Here is a 23,465-nt window from a genome sequence, read left to right as displayed (position 1 = left end):
ACAAATAAACAAGTAGAGTTTATGGTGCAGTTTTTCCTCACTACTCAGCGGGCCTCAGTCAAGGCTGGAGCTATAGAGTTCCACTCAGCTACATTCTGCAGACATCTGTGTAGCAAAATGTGCCCAGTTGGATTCCAGTGTTTTTGGACAAGATTGTCAACATTCAGGTAGTGTCTAGCTACACAGTTCTAGACTATGGAATTCATACATAATACTTGCAATTTTTGGAAGCTGATAGATTTTTTAACTCCTAGAAACTGAATTCCCTTATGATTTCCCACCCCCATTTCTATCATTAGCCTTTATGGCAGTGGGATCCAACCTTTTCACACCCAAGATCACTTTTTGAATTTAAGGACAACCCAGGATCTACCCTGCCTCTTCCCCAAGGCCCTGCCCCTTCCCTGAAGCCCTACCCCGCTCACTCCATCCCCTCGCCTGTCTCTCGTTCTCCCCCACCCTCACTCACTCTCACCGGGGGTGCAGGGGGTTGGGGTTCGGGAGGGGATGCAAGCTCTGGGCTTGGGGCCAAGGGGTTTGCAGTGTGGGAGGGGGTTCCAGGCTGAGCCTGGGGCAGGGGATTGGGGTGCAGGAGGGGGTGAGGAGGTGCAATCTCTGCGAGGGAGTATGGGTGCAGGAGGGGGCTCCGGCTGGGGCAGAGTGTTGGGGTGCAGGAGGGGGTACGGGGTGCTGGCTCTGGGAGGGGGTAAGGGCTGGGGCAGGAGTTTGGGGTTCAGGAGGGGATTCAGGGTGCAGGAGAGGATATGGGGTGCTGGCTCCGGGAGGGGGCTCACGGCTGAGGTGTGGGGTGCTTGCTCCAGGAGGGGGGCACTTACCTCGGGTGGCTCCTGGTCGGTGGCATCACGAGCCAGGCCACCCTGCCAGCCAGTAGTGCACTACGTGGCCACGCCGATCCTGGAAGGGGCCAACACTTCTCTGCAGCCCCTGAGGGAGGCACGTGGTTCTGTGTGCTGCCCCTCTCTCCAGGCACCGCCCCCACAGCTCCCATTGGCCACAGCTCCCTGTTCCCAGCCAATGGGAGCTGCGGGGGTGGTGCTTGCAGGTAAGAGCAGTGTGCGGAGACCCCTGCCCCCGTCCCGCCGCCCCCTGCAGGCCGTGGGGACATGCTGGCTGCTTCCAGAATGGCGTGGGGCTGTGGCAGGCAGGGAGCCTGCCTTAGCAGCAGGCAGCCCTGCTGCGCCGCCGCAGCCAGAGATCGCGGTCAACTGGGAGAGTCTCCAGGATCGACCAGTCGATCACGATCAACTGGTTGGTGACCACTGCTTTATGGGATTTCCTGACTTTTGGGTCCGTCACCATATAACCTAAATACTCTAGTAACATCGTTTTCATACGGAATAAAAAACAATTCTGTGAAAATTATGATGAAAAGGCATGCAGTGTAGTTGTAGCTGTGTCGGTTCCAGGATATTAAGGAGACAAGGTGGGCGAAGTAATATCTTTTATTGAACTAACTTTTATTGGTGAGAGAGACATGCTTTTGAGCCACACAGAGCTCTTCTTTTGCTCAGAGCATCACCTGAAGAGGAGATCTGTGTGGCTCAAAAGCTTGTCTCTCTCACCAACAGAAGTTGGGGCAATAAAAGATATTACCTCACCCACCTTGTCTCACTATGAAGAGACATGCACGCTAGCGCTGCTGAGGCCATACATGAATTTCCTCTAACAAACACTTGAGAAACGCTGCACTAATCTTGATGAATTGAGACTTTAATTGGTTTTATGTTCCTTTAACTTACAGATTTCCCCATTTCATTGGTTGTGACATACAAACAAGTAAATTGAGTATAAGAGATCTTGGTTTTATGTGGCATCTTGCACACTCAAAGTATCCCAAAGCTGTTTACAAAGTAATGAGTAATTCAGTGACTGTGGAGGCAAACAAGCACTCATCATGTGCTCACCAAAAGCTCACAAAGCCTTGAAATAATCATTATAACGAAAGAGGGAATTTTTGGCCAAGACACGGCCACTTATCTCCATTCTTTTAAAAATGTCTCATGGGATTTTTAACTTGCCTTTGGAGAGCTGCAGAGCCCTGATTAGTCCTTAGCCAGGCAAAACTCCTTAGACGTGAACAAGGATGATTTTTGGCTTAAATCTAATTACTTATCATTATGATAAGTAATGGACTGGGGTTCCACTGTACTTGACAATGTACAAACACATTGTCCTTGCCCGGAGAACTTACTATCTACTTTAAGACAAGATGTAACAAGTGAGTGTAACACACAATGAGGGCACAGATGTGAGGGAAGACAAGGGTAATAGGAATAGCAGCACATGGGTTACATACATTACTTATGGGCTTAGCCAATGGTTCTGAATAAGTTTCTTCAAAAGCATAAATGCACTGGTTTTCTTTATCAGTTGGCAATTTCCTGTAAGCATCACTGTTTCCAGTCTTAATCCAATCATACAGCTAAACAATATGCAGGTTTACTACTTTGTCTGAAATGGTTAGGTTCTGGCATTCCTATACTGAGACAATACCCCTTTTGATTATTGACATATATGGCCAGTTGCACCAGTGTATTTGAGGAGAGAATTTGGCCTATTATATTTGAGGTTGAGTATTTCCCTGAGCATTAATATTAAGTGACACATTGATTACTGATCTGATGAAATATTCATTCTCACATTTCCATATTACATGCTGTGATCTTGTTTAGGAGTTTTTCGTGTGGACTTGTTTAGAAAAATGATCCTTGATTCAGTAACCCAAGAACATAAAACAGGGTAACACTTTAAATGATGTGCCTTGAGCTTTAATTTGGATACAATAAGCCAGTTTTTGTCATGTTTATTAAATTCAGCTGACTTTTAAATGAGCACCCTCTGAAGCTCATGAATATGCAGATTGTAAGTCTGGTTGGTATAGAATAAAACCCAAAATTACATTAGCACTAAATGTGTAATTACATTTTGAATAATCAGTTAACAAGTATTCTAATTAGCATTTAACAAGAGAACTATGTGATAACAGGTTAGATATTGCTCTTCACCAGGGGTTGCAGTAGTCAGTTGTGTTTAAGAGGCTGAAAATGAGGCCTGTAGTGCACCCGAAGAATGTGCTCTGGGGTCTGCTCACATCCACACATACAAACAGGGAGACAGAATACCTCAATGATTGCTTGATTCAAAGCCCATGGATGTCAATGGCAAGACTCCCATTCAGGGGCAGATTTACTGCGAACCATACCATGCCCTGGCATGGGCCCCCCAACAACAGGGGCCCCACGGCCGGGCACTCGGGCAGCCCGCTCCATGGGGTGGGACTATGGGGGCAAAAACTATGGGGGGCAGAAGAGCAGGGAGGGAGGCTCACCTGCAGCCTCAGGGGAGCAGGTGGGAGGTACAGGTGGCAACGAGCGCCGTGAACATGGGCTGGAGGATGCAGGAGGAGCACAGGGCAGCCGTGCAGCCGGCTGGAGTAGGGTGACCAGACAGCAAGCGTGAAAAAATCAGGACGGGGGTGGGGGATAATAGGAGCCTATTTAAAAAAACAAAAAAACAAATCAGGACTGTCCCTATAAAACCAGGACATCTGGTCACCCCCCTAAGCTGGAGAGAAGTGGTGCTTTGAAGGGGAAACCAGAGCAAAAAAAAGTCGAGTCCTGCCAGCTGAACAAAAAAAACCCCAGTGCTGCCGGCGGATATCGGGACGGTCCGGATTTTATCGGGACGTCTGGTCACCCTAGTGGCTGCCCCCGCTCCTCCTGAGTCCTCCGGCCTGCGCCACTCACCGCTGCCTGGTGAGCAGCAGCTGGGTGCAGCCCATGGGGGAGGGGGACGGCTGGGGGATGGGGCTGGCCGCAGGAGCCAGCGCAGAGCCTGCGGGAGGCCAGCAGAGATGAGTGCGTGGAGGCAGCAGGGCGCTCATGTGACTGCCGATGGAACCGTGCCCCCCTCACCTTCAGGTGGGTGTTCAGTACTGTTCTCGTTCACCCCTGCCAGTGCAGCCCAAGAGAGCAGAATGCAACTCTTCATGCAGACAAATGTTTGAACATAAGAAAATACCTAATGTGGGAAGGATACAACAAAAGTCATTGATTCCATGCTTGGCAGTGCAGAACAGTGGCTGCTGGCCCCACAGCCTGACTTACTTGGAGTTTTTTCAGAGAACAGTGTGCATCCTTCCTACAACTAAACTGATTGTCTTAGGGTTTGTCTACACTGGCACTTTACGGTGCTGCAACTTTCTTGCTCAGGGGCGTGAAAAAAGTGGCTCCCACGGGCTCCCAGCGCTGGTGGCTATTCCCCTCGTGGAGGTGGGCTTTTTAGAACACTAGGAGAGCTCTCTCCCAGTGCTGTGCTGCGACTACACAAGCTGTGGTTTCGCTACATACAATTGAAAGTGCCTCTTTACCAAATATTACTTATGATGACTTAATTTATGATTTTGTAAAGAAAAAGTGTAGAAAAAAAGCTATCTGAATAATTTTTTTTTTCAAATTGAATAAGTTTCTTCAGAGGAAGTTAACTTTTATTTTTCCATTCATACATCATCTGTACTTTTTATTTTTACACATTTTTCACATTAGCGTAATGCAAATAGAAGCTTTCATCTAGACCAGAAGTTCTCAAGCTGTGGTCAGAGAACTCCATTCAGGTGGACCGAGGAAAGGTTATTACGGTTTTTTTTTTTATAAAGTGCTCTTATCCAAGGCACTTTGCAATAGTTAGCTAACGGTACAAACAATATTTGGAAAGATCATTAAGTGGTCTGCCGAGACCCTCAGCACTTTTCAAGTGGTCTGTGAAAAAAAAGTTAGACTACAAAAACAATCAAGGTACCTCTCATTATTTTCATTTACTTCCTATTACTTATAATATAGAATGAGGATTAAGAAAAAAATAATGAAAAACTGGGTGCGGGGGAGATAAGAGAGAATGTTCTTTTTCTTGGTCCCGTGGGGGGACCCCAAAATGAAGTTGAGCACAGGGCCCCACTAACTCTAAATCCACCACTGCTCCCACTGATTTCAATGGGCTTTGGATCAGGCACCTAGTTAGTGGACTGCAGGTCGGAAGCCAGAGCTGTTCTGGTAACTACCAATGACTCACCATGTTACCTGGGGCAAATCACTTCAATTTCCCCATCAGTAAAATGGTGACAATAATACTTATTCATCATGACAAAATGCTTTGAGAGGCATGGATGGAAGACACAATTGCAAAATACCATTATTAATTGTGAGGGGGAATGTGGTCTAACATGGGAGACTGTGAGTCAGGAGATCTGGTTTCTCTTCCTGGCTTTGTTGTTAACTGACTTGGGCAATTTCAATGGAAGTTATGAGTGGCCCACACCTCTCAAATTTGTAGTCTTAATCTGTACAGTTTAATGTCCTACCTGCTCTTTCTGATATTGTATCTGAGACTTCAGAATAAATTGTGTGTTTTCTATTAAAGTGGCCATAAATATCTTAATATTGTTTTTTTCAGATTTGGTGTATTTATAATAATATGAAATGTTGAGCTTATATATTTTCCCTATATTGTTACATTTCAACCTATGGTATTTTCACTTGCTCAGTTGCTTTTCAAATCAAATTAATGTTTGCACTGATTTTTTTTTGTCGACGTTTGATTTGCCCTCCAACTTAAGTATTCTAAACCTTTTAGCCTAATAGATTTTTAATAAATTGATTCAAATGAAAAGCATTGTGACTATGTGCTTACAGGTCCTCCTACATAAATAAGGGGCCTGCGGTTGTTTCCACTGAAGTCAGTGCCTGAGGTTATAATTTTGAATGTTGAGGAAATTAACATATTTTAAAGTAGTGAGTTAAAAAGAATGAATTGTTGCATCGGTGAAAATAACACATCTATATTAGATCTGACTGTTGATATAGTGCCGGGACAGCAGTCTAGGAGAGCAGCACCTAAAAGTTAAATCAAACCTGGTGGTAGAGGCAGGCACTAGAGGGCACAAAGAAATGCACAAGAGGAAGAATATACATGAAGGGGTCACAGGCCCTGGAGAGAGCAGCTGTTTGCTAGAAGTGTGAAGGCTGAAGATGGAATTCTTGAGAGCAGCAGACCAGGCAAAACATTTGTTATAGTGAAATTATAGTATGCTGCATTATACTTAATATCAGTATTTTCTATATGCTCTGTTCTGAAACCAATTCTTAGCAATATAAAATAGTGCAATATTTGCTGTTGTGTATAATACCTTATTTGATTTGTTTTTCCTTTAATTTCTGCAGTCAGATTTCCAATAGTAATTATATAGTGGGCAAAGTTCACCCTCATTGGTGCAGGGAGGTGCAAATTGCACCTCTTAGGCCAGCGTGGTCCACTGTGCTCCAGTGAAAGGAAGGTTGAATTCATCCTTGTGAGGGTGGAAGTGAGAACACCAGCTCTAGACGATTCTTTTTGGGTGCGCCTTGAGTTGCTGTTAGAGGTTCCAAAGGAGCCAGTGGAGGAAACTGTTCAGTCAATGCATCCCAGGCTCCCTCGCTGGTTCCCTCATCAGTCAGTGTTGCCCATAAGGGAAGCTGTGTTAGCTACATGGGGGGCCCACCAGCAGAGGCGAGGTAATGACAACTTTGTACTGCTGCAAGCTTCCTGGCTGGACTTTTCATCACTGTTGGCCTCCATCCGGATTGGGGCCTCTGGGTGCTACTGTAATACAAGGAGCAATAAATAATTAGCTCCTTACCCATCTCTGAGCGCTAAGTCAGCATTCTGCCTGGGTTCTGCACATGTGCTCTTGTTGGGAAGAAGCTTCCTGAACTCTTTCCACCATAATGCTCCTGTGAAAGTTGAGTTAAATTATGGTCCAGCTATCCTAGGACCAAGTCTCTGTCTGTTCTCTCTCTGTAGAACTGTTACAGTATAGAACTAGTCTAAGTAAAAGTCTCTCTACGGCACCCAAGTTAACTGTTCTTAGTTAAATTTCAGAGTAGCAGCCATGTTAGTCTGTATCCGCAAAAAGAAGAACAGGAGTACTTGTGGCACCTTAGAGACTAACAAATTTATTAGAGCATAAGCTTTTGTGGACTACAGCCCACTTCTTCGGATGCATATAGAATGGAACATATATTGAGGAGATATATATACACACATACAGAGAGCATAAACAGGTGGGAGTTGTCTTACCAACTCTGAGAGGCCAATTAATTAAGAGAAAAAAAACTTTTGAAGTGATAATCAAGATAGCCCAGTACAGACAGTTTGATAAGAAGTGTGAGCATACTTACAAGGGGAGATAGATTCAATGTTTGTAATGGCTCAGCCATTCCCAGTCCTTATTCAAACCGGAGTTGATTGTGTCTAGTTTGCATATCAATTCCAGCTCAGCAGTCTCTCGTTGGAGTCTGTTTCTGAAGTTTTTCTGTTGTAATATAGCCACCCGCAGGTCTGTCACTGAATGACCAGACAGGTTAAAGTGTTCTCCCACTGGTTTTTGAGTGGGAGAACACTTTAGTGTTCTTAGTTAAGTGTATTCACAAACAGCATGCTGTACGCAAAGTTCATCTTGATTAAAATGATCCCATGAAAATATATCTTATTCCTCAGTAATTCCATAAAATTTGGTTTAGCAAAAGTCATCATTACAGGAAATTTAGTTATTTGTGCCTTCCTACTCTATGGCTGATATAAACCCAGTTTGTAGGTGATGAGTCTCTAAAAGCTGATCCTTAATAGCTGACAGGAAACAGCTTCACCAAAGAGCTGCTTCTTGTCCCCAAGTGGCTGCCACTGCTGGAGGAAGGAGAGAGAGTCTCTATTTGTCTGAAGAGATGTTGCACAATTTTCCTTTCCTTCTTTTACATCATTTTAATTCCATTGGGGTTGATTCTTCACTGCCTTGCACTTGGTCCAGTTATTTATGCCTATGCACAGTGGGTGTGAAACACTAGCATTCTAGTCTGGCTTTGTTGCAGATCCACTTTCCATTCATCTTTGTCAAGGTGTAGACAAATGTATAAGGTGCAAGGTAGTGGGGAACTGGGTCCAGAGTTACTCCTGATTTATACTGAGGTAACAGAAAGTTCTGGGCCCAGGAACTCCCTGGTAGAGTGTGCACTTTTCCCAGGGTTCTCCTCTAACACAAACTCTGAACCTGATTCTTTCCTGCCTGACACCGTGTGTAGTCATTTACACCTGTGCACCGCAAGTGCCACGTAGGTGTAAAATGCTACCAATCCAAATTCTGCAATCACTTATTAGCAAGGCTATGATTCTGTCACAGGGGTCACAGAGTCCATGATTTTAAGAGATGTCTGTGAGTTCGGGCTTCACCCCCAGGCAGTGAGGCTTGTGCTTCAACCCCAGGTGGCAGGGCTCGGGCTTCAGCTTCAGTCCCAGCGGCAGGGTTTGGGTTTGGGCGTCAGTCCTGGGCAGCGGGGGGCGGCTTCAGCCCTGGGCAGCGGGAGTTGGGGAGGGAATGCCACCTCCACCCCGACTCACCTCAGCAGGCCACCCAGCCTTTGGGTCAGTGTCAACACCTGTACATTACACTGTAATACTTTATTGTTAAATTGTTACACATTATTTGTGGCTGTGACCAAACCCTCATTTTGTACATTTTTACCATGACTGTTCCATGAATTTTGCCTAATTTTACAGTGACAAAATCGTATCCGTACTTATTAGCATTGCAAACCTCACTTTACTTAGTTATAAATGGCTATGCCACATGTGAGCAGTGGGAGAATCAGGCCCAAATTTTCGCCTTCTCCTCTAGAGCTCTCTGAAAGCAAAGAGGGAGTCATGACTCAGCCAACTCTTGGACTCCAGCTTAACAGGGCCTTACAAAAATATACCCCCCTGATAGGAAAGTTAGTGCATACTACCTGCACAAGTCCCCAAAGACTTTCTGGAAGCCAATTGATACTCTCCTCATTCTTTACTTCTTGCTACCTTTGCTCAGAATGTAACAAGGTACGAAAATTCTGACATTAGGACATGTGGTATGGTACAGATTGTCCCAGATGGATGGGGTTTGCCTCCCTAGAAAGTGAGCAAGAAGTATGGTTATTCATGCATCACTCAAGCATATGGATCTCCTTATAGAAAAATCTCATAGTCCTCATGATATTCCCTGAGGGCTGTGTGTTAGTTTCTGTCCCCTCTCTTTCCTCCTGACAGCACCCAGCTGGAGTCATGTTGCCAAAACTTCCTGACCTGCATATGGTCTTTCCTCTACTGAGTGGGTTTGCTGACATGTGGGGATCTTCAGGAATTAGTGCTAGCAGGTTTGGCATTAATTCCCATAGTTTCTCATGGGTTTGTCATGGGGATGATATCACATACAGCCACACTTCCCTATCTTTATCTCCTTCTTCTGCAGCCATGAACCCTTAGGCTTAGGGAGCCCCAAGGGCATACTCTTCACAAGGAAAATTCACCCCAAAAGACTGATGTTTCGGGGAGTCATGAGCATGTGGAAATGTGAGGTTAGAATGGAAACTATTTTACAGGTGTAAGTGGGCACTGCTAGGAACCTGCTATAATACACAAACTATTTAAAACTCTTTAAGTACCAAATGAAAGTTACCACCTAGAGCTTTTCTCCTTTATTTCCCCCCCTCTGCAATAAAATAAATGATGTCCAGGTTTTTTCAATTTCCTTTCTTCTTTTCGTTTGCCTTTTTCTTCCTTTTGCCATTCCAACTGCTCCAAAGTAGAGGAAGTTTTGAAAAGTTACAGATAGCAGGGAAAAAAGAAAAGGGAAAAAGGGGAAAAAACCCTAAAAACAAACATCTTTCATTCTACTGGCATAATTGGCAGAAAGGAAAAGGAGGAAATACAAAAATTCAAAATGTCAACATTCAGATATTTTGGTGTGGGAGGAAAAACAGAGTGGTATTTTTTTTAAATAAAATTAAAAGACTCTTGTGAAAGTTTTCAGTTTTGAAAAAAGGCCATTTTCTTTGGAAAAAAGCTTTGAATGAAAATTTTGACCAGCTCTAGTAACTATGGATGAGAGAGAATAATAGAAATACTCTTCCATACAAATGTATGGGTTGTATCAAATTAAATAGCGCTTCAGCTTGTCCTTTTGCCTAAGATCAAGGGCCCAGTTCTGTTCCCATAGAAACCAGTGGGAGTCCAGTGTATTATCAGTTTAATGTCTTATATATCCTCTATCTAGGGATTAAATCCTGGACTGGGAATGGGATGAAATCAGTGATTTAACAGGTCTCTTAAAACTCTTACAGCAGACTGTACAACTTCATTGTTTCAGGAGTGTTATAACACATATAGCAAGTGCCATCTTCTGGTGATGAAATTTTTGCAGCACCAGTCAATGTCATGACACTGATTTTTTTCGGGAGCCAGAATGAGTGATGCTGCTTGGGATTATGCCTAGCATATAATTAAAAAAAAATATAACCTTGAAATGCAATGAAAACCATTAGCCAATCAGATACGTTAAACCAAACAAACATCTCTTTTGTTTGCTGATACCGGTAGCCATTTGGTAAAGAGCTCCAGGACATAAAATAAATCAATACGCATCTTAAAATAGTTTAAATGTTTGAATTTATTTACAAATATTGCATAATTACAAACAAAAGAATCTGGAACCAGAAAATGTAATGATTACCATGGGATCTATAAGCTAGTTTGGAAATAAAGGCAGATAAATAGTAAACTGATTGCATTTAACTGAGATAGATTTATAATACTTAGCATATATGAAAACCTTTCACTATGTGATCTTAAAACTCTTCTCAACCAATTAATTAATTCTCATAACACCCCTGAGTGGTAGGTAAACATGTGTAGGCCACACGGCGAGGGAGAGTTGAGAGTTGGACCCACAAGTTCTGACATACAGCAGTCTGCTCTATTAGACCAGTAGCTGGGCTCTCCAGTGGTGATCCACAGAGCACTCCCATGTGATCTGCAGCATTACTTCTGTCACTAAGGTGAAGCAAACATCGCTCTTCAACCAGTGATAGTTGCTGCTAATTGTAGTCTGTTCTAGAACTCTGAGCTTTTATTTGACTAACTGAACCTATAATAAAGAACAGCAAAAAACAAGTTTCTTTTATACAGCTGCTTCATGTCTTTCTATGGCGGGTGACTGCTGTTCATTCAATTGTGATCAAATCTGCAGAGGACACCAAACTAGGAGGCTAGAACCAAAAGCAGTTGGAATTGCAAGTAACGAGGAGAGAACAGTAGTAATAAATGGAAAGCTCTATACCCATGGACAGGAATTAAACAGCACAAATACAAAATGCAGAGATATTACCTAGCAGCTGCACTTATTGCATGAAAGTGAGTTTATTTTCCTCTGGCTCCTTAATATTGCCTTTATCACATTTTCATGTAATCCAGCACTATAGGTGCTGCTGGGAGGTATGGGGATCTGATGTAAGTGGGTAGGTGATCCTCAAGATGATCTTTATCTTAAGAAATGATTAATAGTATGAAAGAGTTTGAGAAGCACTGCACTAGACCATTGCATGAAATTAAACGCACCTCTGAGTAGAACAATATGAAAGAGGCTCCCAGGTTTACATAATGCTATAATATTGTAAGATGTGCTTATAAATAGATAGATAGATATACTTGCTAGCAATATAGTCCAGTAACTGGATATCCATTACTGATGTTATTTTTATACTTTTTCTTACGAAAATGTAACACAATTTTTCTGTAAACCTTTTGCATTGGTCTGATGTGAAACTCTCAAAGTTTTTAGAATGGTCTTGCTGGGCCTCTCTCTTTGGCTTTTATATAGTTTTGCTCAAGCATTTATTGGCCTGTTTTGCAGATGCCAGCTGTAGTGGGAATGTCAGACATGGTTGGTTGTTGATTTTTCCATTGTTGCTTGTTAGGGAATTGAAAGCATGGCCTGCTTTGGTGTCCAGGCGAGACTGAATGCTCATTGCGTTTCACTGAGTTTGCGATCCTATTGAGCTCATAAGGCACAGGATGTTTCCATAGCACTAATTGCTCAGTTTGTAAGGCTCCTTGTTACAAATGTTTTTGCGCTTATTGAGGCATGTGAATCAAACTGGTCTGTGTTTGTTTCATTTTCGTAAACAGTGCCTGCTACAATTCAGGCTGTTCGTCTGGTTATACAGACGTCTAATCGCGGCAGTCTTCCTTCTTTTTCCTCTTCAGTGTAATGGTGCGCATACTAGCTTTACTATTTGCAACGACTTGTCACCATTTTCATTCTCAATTCAATATTTGGGAGATTGGATGCTAATGTCTTTCACATCCCCTCCTTTTTTGAAAAACCAGGAACAGTTTTGTTCTGCATAATCTTAATTATTTTGTTTGCAAATGTGGTGGTTTGACACACCATGGATTGAACCCAGGACCTCCAGAGCTAAAAGTGTGAGCTCTACAAGAATGAATAGCCTTTGTGGATTGCCACAGAGATGGACATGCGAAACAAGCTCATCGCACACAAGCCTTTATTCACCTCTGATTTTGGTTCTTGAGTCATTACTAGCAGGAACGAGGAATATTTTGCTTTCCAACTTTCACCTGCTTGACTGTAAATCTTCACTGAAATCTCCTTTTCCTCATGAAAATAATTCTTGCCCTGCTTCCTGCACTGGGAAGGAAATAAAATAATAAAACATTGCAATTGCTATAATCAGTATTGGAGAAAAAAACGATATACCTATACCATAAACAAGTCTCAGCATTGCAAGGGGGCATAACTATTTCTTCTCACTGCATTCTCCAACAGCCCAAGTTGATACAGGAGTTCAGAGGGTATCCATTTAGTCATTCACCCAATCCCTTCATCAAACAGAGGGAGGGGTCTGATTGGGAAACTGCAGGCATTAGCAATATTAACATGAGGATGATCTTACATTTAACGTCTTTCAAATGGAGCCGAGCCTTTCACCTGTTTGCTTTCTTTACCAAGAAATGTTCAGCACAGCAAGGCTTTCACTGGCTGCTTTAGGGATGGGAGGAGAATTAGAGTTGTGCCAGTCTGTCAAGTTGCCTCTGATGTGCCGACTTCCCTATTTATAGGTGGAAACGGATCTCATGATCTGCAATAGGCATCAGCTTAGTACAAGCTATTTCTAGGTAACATGCAAGGGACTTGTGGTAGAAATTCAGTAAGTTACTAAAGGTTTTTGAGCAGATTTTCCATTTCCGAGGTGAAGCCACAGGAGAAGAGCATGTGGCCCTTGAATTTCTGTAATAACAAAAAATGTTTATTTCTAGAGTTCCCTACGTCTTGAAGGCCTTTGAAAAATTTAGTAAAATTAGTACAAAAATAGACATAAAAAATCAAAGGAAATCTAACCTAAAATAGTCAGTAAAGAGACACAAATATCCAAACACATGCACAACTTATCCCCTTTATACTTTTATTATTACTGTTTCTCTTATCTAATTTCTGTACTATGGAATATGCAATGAAATCATTTAATCCAATATGCTACAAACCCTAGGTAAAAACTTCAGTTAGTATTATTCAAGTTCTTTCTTCAGAGTTTTCATTTTTCATTTCAGACAGTGGCATGGGTATCCTGGGGTTTACTTCAGTTGCACTAGAAAAAAAAGCTATAAAATAAACCTGAAAGTTCAGAGAAGGTTTCTCTGCTCAGTTGGGGACTCCAGCTGCTTGGACCATGCCTGGCCCTACCACAAGCAATTAAAAAAAAATCCTTCTAGGCAGTGTTCCTAATGAAGTGTCATTGGAACATTTTGACTTATACAGTGCATTCTAAGATACAAGTTCTGACCACTAGCCAAAGTCTGTTCGGTTCATTCTGCTCTCAGATACTGCGTTGTGATGACTTCTGTGCCTGTGAATGCATCAACTGCTCTGAAATGGAATCTAAACTTGTGTCTGGTGAACTAATGATGGGCTATCAGAGGAATAGCCATATTTAACATTCTTATACCCCCCCCCCCAAAATAAAAAAAATGCTGTCTGAGAACTTGATACTGAACTGCACTATTCAGTACAGCTGGTTTTGTACCCCTATCAGCCAATTTTTCTAAAGATGATATTGATTATTTTTTAAAATAGGTCATTTATTGGTTACTCCATGCATATTCAGTCAGCAGCAATGTGATACATTAACACAAAGGATGTTACATTTTTACCTCTCTGGGTTTTAAACAAAACTAAACCAAAAGGGTCCAGTGTTTCAGTCCATATGGGTCCTGTGGATTCTCCAAAATTATATACAGGGGAGTTAAGAGTTCTGTAAGTTAGTCCATGGTGAGATATAATGAAATCTTCTCTGAATCTTCTTGTATGGTATCTGGGCAGGAGGGAAGCCATTCTGCATAAAATTCTTCCTCTTTGTCTCTGGAGAGAGACATCCCTTTTAAAATTATATTTCAATCCAAGTCTGCAGCCCTGGGGAGAAAGAAGACACCCGAAGCTGCATATTAAATATGTACAATTATTAAACAGGAAGTTCTAATAACTCTTTGATTTACATTTGACCGACCCTTCAAAACAGTACAATTTCCAATGATGTGGTATTTTGGGAAGGTAAATCTTCAATGTGAGATTTAACATGGCTGAGGGGCAATTAGGGATAGTTTAAAAATGCTTTTATCCAAAAGCGTGTATCAACAAGATGTGGCCAATTATCATATTGTTTGCTGTACTCCTGCCCCTTGTCTACTTGTTTGTCTTAGAATTTGTTTTCCTGAGTTTTCTTTGACCACTGCTAATCTGAGAGACCAGTGACAGTTTTAGGGACTGAAGCCACCGGTGCTAGCCATCAATGGTCTGTACTAATGTCTCTCAATTAGCAGGGAGTGACCCACAGGTGAGTCATGAGGGCACACCTGCTGGGCTCTACACACTTCAATATACAATGGGTGCTAAGATCCAGTGGGAGGGAAGAAGCATCTTTGCTCCCTCCCTATGGTCACTTCCATTGCTCTGCTCACCCTTGCCCTACCCAACTCTGCGGCAGCTCCCTCCTCAGACAGTGCTCAGCTCCATCAGAAGCAGCACTTCAAAATGCCATGGAGTAGCTTTCTCCAGAGCTGATTGTGGGGCGGAGGAGGGATTGGGGGAGCGGGAGGAGAAGGAAGCACCTAACAGACCTCCAGCGTCCCTCAGCCAGCACACCTTCCTCAGCACCCAGTGACTCCCATTCTATCCAGCTACCTTCACACCCAGTATGCACATATAGCAGGTAAAATTGCAAAGAGAATCTCCACTAGTCCTACCTTCTCCCATGTCCTTTAAAGAAAGCTGTTAGAATTTAGGAACCTAATGTGGGCTACCACAGTCAGCATGTCTGCACAGTGCAGTTTGGCCAAATATTGTAAATTAGTTGTACTCTGACTGCCTAGCTGTTGTTGAGGGTAACTACACTGATACCTCTTAAAATGACATTTCTTCACTTTCTGAGTACAGAAACTGCCAGTCCTCATCTTTGAGGGTAATTAGCAGATCAGGTTACTCACTTGCTACTTGTGGGTAGAGGCAGCTAATGGTATTACATTGCCCACACGGTTCTGAAGCTTGTTCAAAATCCTTAGAAAATAATCTCAACCAGGATATTTTCAGATTTTGTTTTATGAACTAGAAGGAGTGAACACCATCGTAAATGCCAGCACTTAATACTGAGTGCTAAGAATAATGGTAATATATAGTCATTTATGTTAATACTATCACATTATCTTGTGATAGCTGTGCAATTAACATGAGTCACCACTGTACCAAAATCTCTTTTGTCTCCAAGGACTCCACAAATATGCTGCATGCACTGTCTGCACGGTTGCATGGGAGCAAGGGCTGCTTTTTGTAATTGTGTCCTTTAAATATTCAGAGAGCCCCAGAACTGCATGAGTTGTCAAAGCATGGAACAGACTGCTGGAGCTTTGCTAATGGAGGAACATAAATGCTGTAAGCGTGTGCACCCAAATTTACTTCCAGAAGAGACAACGCTTTCCTGGATGACAGCTGCTGACCCGGAAAGCATTATTTCCTGGGGGGAAATTAAATTGTTAGGTAATAATTTGCATTCTGCTTGTTGTACACCATGAATCCAAACTCAGATACACTATGTTACATTGACATTATTCAAAATGGCATCATTTACTGTTTTCCAGAGAGGCTAGGGAATAAAATACCCAGCACTCATGTATGTGATGACACTGGAACATTTCAAAATAGAGGGAGTTCTGCACCTGACAAATGAGCAACCCAGCTTTAAAAAAAGTCCAGTATATCACAAATAATAACGCATAGAAAGTATAATCAGTGGGGAAAAAGCTGGCCTAAGAAACCAAAACCTGTTTCTAAAGCCAAATGGAGCCCTTTTAGACAAACATTTGATAAAGAATAGACCCACTGTCACTCGTGTGCCAAAATATATGAATGTATCAGTGTTTGGTCAGAGAGGTTATATGATGAATGTAGAAGAAAAATGAAAAAGAAGAACTGACATTGCTTGAAGTTTGCATCTCCCCCTTCCTTCCCCTTACCTCTAAGATAAAGGGCCTGAATCTCATTTGCATTAAGGCTATTTTACACTGTTCTGGCAGTGTAAAGGGGCCTTAATATGGGAGAAAATTATACTAGTCTCACTTGAAGACCCTTTTCACTGCCAGAGCAGTGTAAAGTGGTCTTTATATAGATATGAGAATTGGGCTCAACCCTTGGATGATGTAATATCTTAAAGAGATCACATATGAAGAAACTAACATTCAGAATGTTCAGTTTCTAACGTTCAGTCAAAAAACTAATTATCTCCTGTGGTCTCAGAAAACCTCGGGACAATATTATGTGAGAGTCAGATAAATATTAAATAGGCAGTGGTAAATACATACTAGAGAGGTTTAACTATAATCTTCTGAATTTACACAGTACTGTCTCTCCATTTAGGAATTCCAAGTAGAAGAACGACTCTCCACAGTGTGATAGTTTGTGACATCCCACACCCTTCCTCCCCTGAAGAAATAAACGTAAATGATGAAATCAGGAATGCAGAAATAAATGTGTTATTTCCACCACTGATGATGCCATCATGCACTTGTTACCAGACTTGTGAAAATAACAGGATTTACTGTAATCTTTTATGCTTGACTAGTGAGGTATGAAAACTGTCTATCTTATAGCCATATAAACTACAGCTAACCAAACTATGCAAAGGAAATATACAGGATGACTAGGAATTCAAAAAGCATTATGAATACAAGTAATAGGAGCAGAACCGCCGATCATAATATAAGATACAATGGAGCGAGTGCAATGCAAGTGGAAGGAAGTCATAATAATAGGAGCTTGGTGGGGTACAAGCTCTGTGAGATTTGGTGATCTGAAACAGAAGGGGGTTCTGCTAGGTTATGGTTGTGCTGTGCAGCATACTCCTGCGTCGAACCTATAATTTTCCTATTGGAAATGTACTTGGGACCAAAGGGGACTGTAAGAGGGTGGCTTGCCCTTTAAGGGCTGGAGGGCCGGAGCTAGACAACCCTGATTTCAGAATGAGCCAAACCTGAGAGAGATTAGGTGATTGCCCTATAAAGAGCAGCAGGTGGCTGCAATGAGGGGATGGGCAAAGGAAGGAGGGAGGGAGGTTGTAGAGATGTGAAAGGCTCCTGCAGAGACAAACAAGGGAGTGGTGCTAGAGAAGAGCTGCAGTGAACAGGAGGCTCCTGCTAGAGACCCTGCCCAAGAGAAGGGTTTAAGTCTGGATGCCAGAACCAGAGGGCTGAGGAAGGCTGAGCTTCAGCCAGGTAAAGCCTGGAAGTACTGAGCCTAGCTTATACTAGAGACCCTGATTGGGAGAAGGGCTTGAGAGCCTGGAAATGAGGGGGCTGAAGAGGACTGAGCTCTACCCAGGTAAAGCCTGAGAGACTTTGAGTTGGGACATAGCTCTGTGAAGAAGGGACTCCCTACTTGAAGGGAGAGAGTGACTGAACTGGGGCTTAGAGGGCCAGTATGTAAGAACTCAATAAATGGGACCACTAGAGAGGAATGCTTTAACTACCTGTGAACTGTGAGATTATTAAGGGGCCTGGAAGAGGGGAGAAATTGGTAGCAGGGGACTGTAGTGACCTGTGGCTCAGGCGGTGGCCAGTCCTGTTGCAGGGACCTTTCAAAGATAAATCAGAATAGCTCATTCTTCATAGAAGCACACAGACTTGAACTGAAATAAGAAAAGGTGTGAATAATAAGCAATGTAGTTATTTCAGTATGAGTTTGTGTGCAGATAAGTCTAGATCCATCTGGATATTTACACTAACTAGCAGGGATGTCAAGTCTTCTTTCATTTTGTTTTTGTTGAAGGACTTCTTGGAGAACTCAGATCTGGGTTGGGAGTTTACTCTGCTCTTAATGGATGAGCCTGTGGTGTTGAATCTTTAATAAAGAGAGCTTTTCTCAGGTTTGGGATTTAGCGATGTGTCTACAAAAACTAAGACAAAACCCAATAAGCTGTAAACAGCCCAAGTTAAAAATCCATGTACCTTCTTAATCAGGTTGCTCTTCCCAGATGTCATTCTTCTAGTTCTCCAGTCATCCACAGAATCTTGCAGGATAGGCAAGACCTAACTTTCTAAAGTACTACTAAGTAGGAACCACCTCCCCTTGCATTCTTAGGCCTTTTTAATATTTCATGAAGAATAACATAGGGCACAAACCTTTTTCTTTCTTTTACAGGTCCCCTAAAGCTGCTTAAAATCCATTTAATGGTTGTTGCTGGCTATCTGTATTGAGAATCAGCCAGTGGCAACATGGCAAGTGTGATGAGAGTCATGCAGCACACAAGACATCCACAGTTGTTTGTGGGCTATATTTCCCTGCCCATTCAACAGCATGAGGGACAAACCCTTCCTTCTTCTCCATTAGCAGGATGAAAAGGAAACTTCATGGGTGGCCTCATTAAAGTCAATGTTCTTTTTTTCCCATTGATTTCAGCCAGGACTTTACTGGGTGAATTGATAGACAAAAAACTGCTTTTTTTAAAGATAGGAGAATTATAGTCCTGAGTGACTACTAGGAAAAAACAAACATTTCATATATCCAGGGCTGGCTCTAGGCACCATCAAACCAAGCACGTGCTTGGGGCAGCACAATTGCAGGGGCGGCATTCCGGGGGTAGCAGTTGTACTCTCAGAGGTTCTAATCTAAATGGTTCTAATCTAAATGGATTTAACTTTAACAATTACCTGCATGTAATAACTAACCACCAATGAATCAGACTTCAGAGCCTTTATGGATAGCAGAAATAAAACATATGAGCGATCAAACAGAATCACATTATGTCTATGCCACAGCAGCCAAAACACTTTGAAAACTAAGCAAAGACAAGCCTATGAGTAACAGAATTGAAACTCTGAACATTGTGTCCCTAGAAAGCTATTTAAACTGATTTTATAGACTGTTTCAGTCATTTTTTGACAAAACACCACCAGATGGCAGTGCAGGAGAAAGAAAGAAAAGACTTTTGAAGGGCCATGAACACATGTGGCAAGCATACTTGTTTTTATTTATTATTTGGTCACTTTTGGCTACTGAAGTATCGGCTTAATATTTTACTTCTATCACTCTATTGGGGGCAGAACATGCAACCGCCTTACGTTAAACACGATTATCCCTTGTTAAAGGAGTTTTTGTCCTTAGTAGTATTTATTTTGCTCATTTTGATGAAGTTATTTTAGAGGGGAAAATAAGTCCTTGAAATCTGAGTTTGGCTCCTCCTGCATATTCAGAAGCCTAAACCCAGACAAAATGTGGGATCGTATGGATAGAATTTCAGCAATGATTTTACTTTATGTGCTTTCCCTCCCTATAAATCAGTGACACTGCACACTATGGAATGTTAGCATTGCAATCCCCTAGCATCTCTGTAATACCCCTCATAATCACAAACAAACTTGGAGACTGCACTAGCTCTGAGCAAAGATAAGAAACTGGCATCCATTTAGGGTGACCAGATGTCCTGATTTTATAGGGACAATCCCGATATTTGGGTCTTTTTCTTATATAGGCTCCTATTACCTCCGACCCCCCGTCCCGATTTTTCACATTTGCTGTCTGGTCACCCTACATCCATCACTGTTGCCCTGCACCTTCACAGTGCTGGTATAGGCAGCAGGTGCTGCTGGCAATTGCAACTGTGCATTTGGACCTCCCTGTGCAATCTGGTCCTGCTGTCTGTCAAATCGCACACCTACTGCGTACATACTGGCCTGAAAACACCCAAGACAGTACTTTGGTTGCTCCCAGCTCTGCTCCAGGCCCTGATTAAGGCAGGCCTGAGAACAGCAGAAGTGGGACTTGGTTACTCATGGCTCTACCCAGCTTCCCAATGCTGGTCAGACCAAGCTGAGAACAGCTGAGGCTGTACCAGCTGCTCTTAGCTCTACCTGGTCCTTCTGTCAGTGCAGCTTGCCCAGAGCAGCACAGGAGGACTCTAAAATAGACTGAAAAATGCAAACTTTATTTAGAAACTTTTGCTCCCTGTGGAAAACAAATAACAAACTCCAAGGGTAGCACATGTGGTTGCATACCCACAGACACAAGCATGTGTCCCCCTCCTCATATAGTTTTGTACTGCTGTACTCCTGAATCACAGTTGGAGCCCCATTGTACAAGACATTTTTCAGATACATAGGAAGACACTCTTCCTACCCCATGAGCAAGCAATCTAAACTGTGTACTTGTGACACAAGAATGTACTTTCTTTATTAAGGGTTGCCATGACACCCTGTCTGCTGCCCCAGCTGCAACTCCCACTCTCCTGAGATCTGCAAAAGAGAACCTAGAGGAAAGGACACTAGTATAAGATGTGCAGCTAAGCTGCCCTTTGCCTAAATATGAACAGAATGTGAATGCACACTATATACCATAGACTGGCCACTGCTCCTAGGAGCTGTGCCACCCACAAGCCCAGCAGTTATGTGTGGACATGGAACACTGGGTGCACCTTACACGGGAGCTTAGTATGGGCTCACTACACCATTGTAACTTACATTAGTTCACTCTCACCAGTGCTAGTTGCAATAGTGGAATTCATAAACGTAGCCTCAGCCTCAAGGTGCATCTGTACTGGGGAAAATGGTTTTTTGCATTGGTTCAGTTCCATGGGGGCTACTGCCCATGGAAGTCCTGCTGCAGATACATTGCAGGCATTTTTATCACTATGGGTTCATCTTCATAGGAAAGTTAACTCACTTTATAAATCAAAATGCTGGTCCTAACTTGAGACCCATTCTCTCACACAATTCCTTAACTTGATGGTGCTTTTAACTTGGATTGGCTGCTTCATCAGGGGTAGGGACTACAGCTTGATTTCACAGCTGATGAGTTGTGGTAATGCAGTCAGTGTGCGGTGAATGCAATCACTGCAGCGAAATCACACTGTGCAGCTCAAGTGCGGCTGCTCTCATTCAAGCGAGGCTAACTCAAGAGCAGTTAACTCAAATGTAGATAATTTGAATTAACTCTGCAGTGAAGACATAGCTGTGTCATCTAACCGGGAATCTTTCCCCCATGTTCTCGCTGTTTGGCATTTTCCCTTTGTTTGAGCTTTAATTGAATTTGTATTTTCTGGTGGGACCAAGGGAGATAGAAGGCTACATACGATGAGTACTTTAAATGAACACCAAACTGCAAGGTTGCTTAATTTACAACATAGTCTGGATCCAAGCTCCTTTCCCAGCTTCCCTGCCACCAACTGGCTCTGTCTAAACCATCCTTGTTTCCCAGGGGCTGTGCAGCAGCATCCAGCAGAAAGTGGGCATTCCCTGGGTGCCATTCAAGTGATGGAGCAGTCCTGTAACACCCTATGATTGTCTGAATTTAAATACTAAAGTGCCGGCACATGGCATCAGGGCCAGCTCCAGGCACCAGTGGAGGAAGCATGTGCCTGGGGTGGCACATGCTAAGGGGCAGCATTCCGTCCATTCTTGGGGTGGCACAGTCCAGGCGGCTTTTTTAATTTTTATTTTTCCGCTTCAGCAGTTCAGGCGGCAGTCTGAGTGGCTTTTTTGTTTTGTTTTTTGCTTGGTTGTGCAAAAATGGTAGAGCTGGCCCTGCATGACATTCAAGAATATGTAGCATAATTCCCGGATTTTGTAAATGGTTTCCTCTGGCTGCCCTTTAAGTCATCTCTTAAAATAGGGGAGGCCTGATAGGAGGTTGCATCTGGGTAGCTGTTCAAGTGAAAGCTGAGTAGGATGGAGATTTTTGGAGGGGGTATCTGCTCTGTGGAACACTTAAGCCCCTGTTCTGGTGTGAATTTAAGAACTTAATTTGTCTGAGTTAAGCTCAGATGGTGCATAGGAGAAGGACCATCCTGCTCTGCCATCACAGCCATCCAATCTGTCCTGACTCTGCTTTGGCAGAGCTTGTTTGCTATGCTGCAGCACAGTTTCTGCTCCTGGAGGACTGCAAGACATGTGCATCTCCAAATGCCACCCATTCTTTCCTGCATCATCTTTGGTCTCTTTACCGGCTTCCTGATCCTCTCTTCACAAAGCCCCAAGCTTTCTGGATGGCCATCCGTGTGACCCAGCCGGGGACCTGTGTGGCAGTTTTAGAATCATGGGGTCATTTGCATGCCACATAATCATAAGAACACAAGAACGGCTATACTGGATCAGACCAAAGGTCCATGAAGCCCAGTATCCTGTCCTCTGACAGTGACCAATGGCCAAAGGGAATGAACAGACAAGTTATCATCAAGTGATCCATGCCCTGTCATCCAATCCCAGCTTCTGGCAAACAGAGGCTAGGGACATCATTCCTGCCCATTCTGGCTAATAGCCATTGATGGACCTATCTTCCATGAATCACACCAAGATCCTGTGTATTATGCAAACGTGGAGTGAAGAAGATCAAATGAAAAAGTGAGATGTTAAAAAGAAGAATAAAGATGGGGGTAAAAGCAGCAAAAGGGGAAGCCTCACAAATAAATAGACAAAAGGGAGGTGAGGGAATGAAAGAAATAAGAAATGGTGACATGACAGACATGGATTATCAAGTTATTTAGTTATTTCTCTAGAGAGATGAAAGAGGAATGGAAAATAACTTGTTTCTATGCAGAGTTAACATTAATGGTATCTGCTTTACAAGGGTCAAGCTGAATGTCTGAAGGAAGAACAATGAAAAGACTTTTTCCCCTTTGTAAAGTTGAAGTTCGTTTGCAGTGGGCTCACTAAGTCTCCATTCTTTAAGCCATGATGTTCAGTAAACCACACATTTTTGGAACTGTGCCTGGTTACATTAGTGTGTCAATACTTTGTGTTACATTATGTAACTGGGTGTGCTGCAGTAAGCTCACTGAAGCAGCAAGCTTGCAATATTCCAAAAGACCAACTGAGATTTTCCCCTGTGTTGTCTCAACATAACCATTACTTTTAATAAACCACTGTAAATGAATTTGTTTTATTTTTCCAAACAATATCTGCTACCTATAAAAAGATTCAGGTCATGTTGGTAGGATTTTTAAATGTGCTAGAGAGAGTAATACTGCACCTACTGGGGAAACTACTAGCACAGTGAAAAA

The 23,465-nt window shown here is 42.8% G+C and overlaps 1 long non-coding RNA gene across 1 annotated transcript in view; it reads right to left on the bottom strand.

Annotated features, from left to right (window-relative positions):
* Positions 1-10,564: 10,564 nt before the first annotated feature.
* LOC112059896 (uncharacterized) overlaps positions 10,565-23,465 on the bottom strand; it is a 72,784-nt gene continuing 59,883 nt past the window's right edge. The window contains exon 3 of the long non-coding RNA XR_002889160.3: positions 10,565-14,341. This is a non-coding gene — a long non-coding RNA (uncharacterized LOC112059896). The remainder of the gene's footprint in view (positions 14,342-23,465) is intronic.

The sequence above is a fragment of the Chrysemys picta genome, chromosome 2 (assembly GCF_011386835.1).
Source record: "Chrysemys picta bellii isolate R12L10 chromosome 2, ASM1138683v2, whole genome shotgun sequence".
Taxonomy (NCBI): Eukaryota; Metazoa; Chordata; order Testudines; family Emydidae; genus Chrysemys; species Chrysemys picta.
This window is presented reverse-complemented; position numbering and strand designations above follow the sequence as displayed.